At 53.3% G+C, this 5,153-nt stretch overlaps 1 non-coding gene across 1 annotated transcript; it reads right to left on the bottom strand.

The window, feature by feature from the left end:
- Nucleotides 1-796: 796 nt before the first annotated feature.
- TRNAG-CCC (transfer RNA glycine (anticodon CCC)) lies at nucleotides 797-869 on the bottom strand. Its single transcript has one exon. It is a non-coding gene; the product is annotated as a tRNA-Gly (tRNA).
- Between the last annotated feature and the right edge of the window lie 4,284 nt (nucleotides 870-5,153).

Raw genomic sequence — 5,153 nt, forward strand, 5'->3', positions numbered from 1 at the left:
GGCGTGTGGGATCTTCCCAGACCAGGGCTCAAACCCGGGTCCCCTGCGTTGGCAGGCGGATTCTTAACCACTGCACCACCAGGGAAGTCCCTACTAATATATTCTTGATGAACTAGCCTTAAAGGAAAGGGGGGAATTCTTTATGTGAAAGGAGAGGAGTAGGGGGATGGGAGAGCAATGAATTTATCAGTCATTCAGTGAATATTCGCTGAGTATCTGTCCTGTCCCAGGCACTGTTCCAGGCGTTGGAATCACAGCATCAAACCACGTAGACAAGGTCCCTGCTCTCAGGAAGGGGGAATTCTAGGAGGAGGGAGAATTTCCCCGTAAAACAAGGAAATGAATAATTACAGGGGATCCTTGCCCAGAGAGGTGCTTTGGAGACAATGTAACAACGTAACAAGGTTATATTGACCCGTGAGGGCCTCCTTGTAGTGTCATTTGAGTTCAGTGGTAAGAAGGATCCAACCCCGAGAAGATCTTGGGAACGGGGGCAGGGGGACTGTCTGGGCCAGGGGAGCTGGATGGGCAGTGGCAGGGGCAAGCTCTGTGTATCTGGGAGCCGGAAGAAGCTGGTGCGGCAGGAGGGGCCTGATCCCAGGAGACAGGGAGGCTGGGGGCCGGGGTCACTCGCCACCCACTGCCCTGCTTTGTTTCTGTTCCCCACACTTATCACCATGTAATATACCATAATATTTTATTTCTTTATTTGGTTGAGCCGGTTCTTAGTTGCGGCCAGCGGGCTCCTTAGTTGTGGCATGTGAACTCTTAGTTGTGGCATGCATGTGGGATCTAGTTCCCTGACCAGGGATCGAACCTGGGCCCCCTGCATTGGGAGCGCAGAGTCTTAGCCACTGGACCACCAGGGAAGTGCCTAATATACTATATATTTCACTTACTTACATGGTTTATGTTCTGTGTCTGCCACTAGAATATAGGTTACATGAAGGCAGGGATTTTTGTCTGTTTTGTTCTCTGCTGTCTCTCTAGTGCCCGCCACGCAGTAAGTGCTCAAGCTACATTTGTTGAATGATTAAATAGGTGAAAGATACAAAGGCCAGATGATGTAGGGCCTTGAAGGCCGTTCCGGGGGGATGGAAGGTGCACACAGGGGGCCCGTGTTGCTCAGGTGAAGGCAGGACGAGACACCCACAGCTTGTCAGGATGGAGCCCCAGGAGGGCTTCAACGCACAGCATAGGAAGAATGACAGGTGGAGGCGGGCGCCCCCCGTCCCCACAGTGCTTGTTAATCTGAAGCACAGAGTCTGAAAGAGTTAGGCGCAGTGATCCCAAGAAGGGGCACCCGCAGAGACGCGGCCCATGGGAGAGAACGTGGGAGGGCCACAACGGCTGAGGGCACAGCGCCTGCCTTCCAGCCCGTTGACTTGGGGCAGTGGGGCAGCTCTCCAGCAGTGGCTGCAGTGACCTCTTGGCTCTGGCCTGACCACCTTGCCCCTCCTAAGGTCGTTGACGTGCTCGTCCATCCTGGGCTGTGAGTGGGGCGGAAGTTGTCCTCCTCGTGCCACAGAAGAGGAAGCTGAGGCTGAGTTGTCACCAGGGCTCTTTTGGATGCAAGTGACAAACATCTACTTGAACTGCCTTGTCTTACCTCAGCTCCCCGGAAAACAGAGCCTGAGGCCCAGCTTCACGTGCTGCTACTTTATCCTGGGTTCAGGACCTGGCAAACCAGGCAGGGAGTGGGAGGGAAGTGTGAGGTGAGTGTTATGCTGGCGTGATGCTCAGCAAGGACCGGCTGCCAGGTTGACACAGGACTCCGCCACGTGGGAGTTGTGATGAACACAAGCGATGTTTTAGTACGAGTATTTTTATTTGCTAATTCTGACAAACTTATTTGCACACGCCGTCCTCAGGAAGGCCGTTAGGAACAGCCACCGGGGAAGGTGGGATGGTGAAAGCGGACTCCCCTCTCAGCTCCTCACTTCCGGTGTCCGTCCTATTGGCCAGTTTCCCGGTGGGGATGTTCACGACCTACGTTTCTGGGCTGCGGTTACTAGGGGAGCCGAGGCCTCTGAGCTTCCAGGCAGGTAGGACCTGGGCCCTGCAGCTGCTCGGCTCCATGGAGACCAGCCCCAGAGCGGCTGGGGCTCCCCAGTAAGCACGTGGCAGAGGCTGGGGGGCAGGGAGGACTCGGGCATCTCTGGATGAAGCGCCCCTGGTTGTGTCCCTCTGACGCCTCCCTGCCGCCCCACTTTAGCTCTGCCGCACGCGGGCTCTGCTCTCCAGGTGACAGGAAGCCCCCAGCAAGTCTAGGCCTGGCTGACTCTTTCTCCTGGGAAAAAAGTCTTCTTTCTCCCAACAGGTCTGCTCCCTCCACCCCCCAAAAAAGACCGTGATGCCCTGTAGCTGGTTGAGTGCTCGTCCGTGAAAGGGTCACTGTGGGCAGAGGGCTGCAGTGCAGCCTTGTGGGCAGGAAGCCTCTGGAAAGCAGCCTGTGGCTAGTTGTCGGAGGAGCAGGGTCTAGTGTGATGTGTGGTTGTCTTTTTGTGGGTGTTCCACACACACACACACACAGCCCACTGGCACCTCCTGGAGCTCAGGGACTTGGGCTGGTTCATCTCTGTATCCCTGCGGTCAACCTAGAAGGTGATTTTTTTTTTTTTTGGCTGTGCTGTGCAGCATGTGGGATCTTAGTTCGAACCCACACCCCCTGCAGTGGAAGTGCAGAGTCCTCATCACTGGACCGCCAGGGAAGTCCCTAATTACATTTTTTAAAAATATATATTTATTTTTGGCTGTGTTGGGTCTTCGTTGCTGCACATGGGCTTTCTCTAGTTGTGGTGAGCGGGGGCTACTCTGCATTGTGGTGCGCGGGCTTCTCATTGCGGTGGCTTCTCTTGTTGCGGAGCATGGGCTCTAGGCGCGCGGGCTTCAGTAGTTGTGGCAGTCCCTAATTACTTTTGAATGAATGGATGAGTGATCACATCTTAAAGAAAAGTGCCTGAAGCCACCACCCAGAAACCGACATGTAACTCTGGTCTTCCCCACATGTGATGGAGCACCTTGGAAGTCACTTTCACATGTGAGTCCCACAGTGACCCAGAGAGGCGGGCTCATCAACACCATTTCAGAACGAGGACACTGGGGCCCAGGGAGCTCAGTAGAGTACCCCAGAGGCACAGGGCTCCGGCTGAGTGCTGGGCTCAGGGCAAGTACCAAGAAGGGAAGACTAGAGCAGGGTGGAGGGCCACCCAGCCTAACTCCTGGGCTAGTGAAAACTGCCAGGGGTGGAACCCTTGAGCCAAACCATCTGTGTTTGAATAGAAAATCTCAGAGAACTTTATCAATCATGCAAAGCTGCACCACATAGAAAAATTCAACATTTGACCCCGCGTTGAATTGGTCAGACATGTACCCAGCGGGTGCTGGGCCATTGAGGCAGGCCAGGGCAGGTGCTGGTCCCCAGGCTGGACGAGGAGGGAATGAATCAGCAGACATCAAGCAAGCAGTATCCTCGGGCTGTGCGGGCCTGGACGGGCCATGGGTCGCCATGGGAACAGGGCAAGGGCCGCAGTGAAGCAGCCCGTGAAGGGAGACACACCTGACACATAGACATGCACACGCTCTGCTTCAGACCCTCCCCGGGCTTCTCCTCACACGCAACACACGTCGAAGTCCTTCCCACCGCCCATGAGATTCTGCGTGAGCCAGCTCTGCCCGTCTCCCCACCCCCTCTCTTCCCTGTCTCCCTCCCTCATTCTGCCCAGCCGCACTTGAACAGGACACCCTGTCTCTGCACAAAGCTATTGCCTCTGCTGTTCCCTTGTCCCGTAACACCTTCTGCTCAGGTAATCTCAGCAGGGTCGCTCCGTCTTGTCAACAGGTCTCTGCTCAGATGTCACCTCCTTAGGGAGCCTTTCTCGCCCCCTGTGTCGAATATCACCTCTCCTCCTGCTTCCCTCCCTGTCCGAGAAGCCCATCTTACTGCCTGCATCCCATTTATCACTCTGTGGATTTCTTTTTTAATCTAAATATTTTTTAATTAAAAAAATTAATTAATTTATTTGGCTGCACCGGGTCTTAGTTGCGGCACGCGGCATGGCATCTTCGTTGCCGTGTACAGGATCTTCAGTTGCGGCGTGTGGGGAATCTAGTTCCCCGACCAGGGATCGATCGAATGTGGGCTCCCTGCATTGGGAGCGCAGAGTCTTAACCACTGGACCACCAGGGAAGTCCCTAATTTAAATATTTGGTTGTTAATACAGTCCCATAGTTAAAACTTAAAGATAATATAGGGACTTCCCTGGTGGCGCAGTGGTTAAGAATCCGCCTGCCAATGCAGGGGATATGGGTTCGAGCCCTGGTCCGGGGAGATCCCACATGCCATGGAGCAAGTAAGCCCGTGAGCCACAACTACTGAGCCTGCGCTCTAGAGCCCATGCTCCGCAACAAGAGAAGCCACCGCAATGAGAAGCCTGCACACCGCAACGAAGAGTAGCCCCCGCTCACCACAACTAGAGAAAGCCTGCGCGAAGCAACGAAGACCCAACGCAGCCAAAAATAAATATATAAATAAATTTATTAGGGAAAAAAAAAAAGTAAGGCCAACCCAAATGCAAAAAGGAAGGGAAGTAGATTCCACAACTCAAAGGAAGGAGGAACAAAGAATTTACCACCTTTTTTAATCTACCGTGGTCTACCTTCAGGACACAGATTTTGTCTAGTTCTCCTGTGTGCCAGATATGCTCACCTCCTCCCAGAGGCCCTAAAAATCTCATCCCAGTACATCATTGGCTCATAGTGGATCTTGTGTAAATCAGGTCCTGGTGCAAATGAGGCTCCTCAGAAGATGAAGTTCCTGTGATTCCTCAGGAACAGTTTCTTGAATACGTTTCTCTTGATCTGAAGACCTGTGAGCTACGGACATGTTTTCTACTCTCCACAGCACAGAGCCAACAAGTAGAGTTGACAAGCATATGACAACCGGAGCAGACCCTTCTTTTCAAAAGGGGAGAAACAGGAGTGACATAGCTACGACTGGGTCAGAGCAATTTTGAAGTCCAGTTAGGCACACGTTGTCAGTTTTCTGATAAGGGTCCAATCCTCCTCCTTGGGAATAATTCTTCGCAGCTCGGGACTCCACCTTCTTGGCTGATGGGTTTCTTCGGAGTAGTCCTTTTTTTTCATGAGAAATA

Source organism: Lipotes vexillifer, unplaced genomic scaffold, assembly GCF_000442215.2.
Source record: "Lipotes vexillifer unplaced genomic scaffold, Lipotes_vexillifer_v1.1 scaffold1115, whole genome shotgun sequence".
Classification (NCBI taxonomy): Eukaryota; Metazoa; Chordata; class Mammalia; order Artiodactyla; family Lipotidae; genus Lipotes; species Lipotes vexillifer.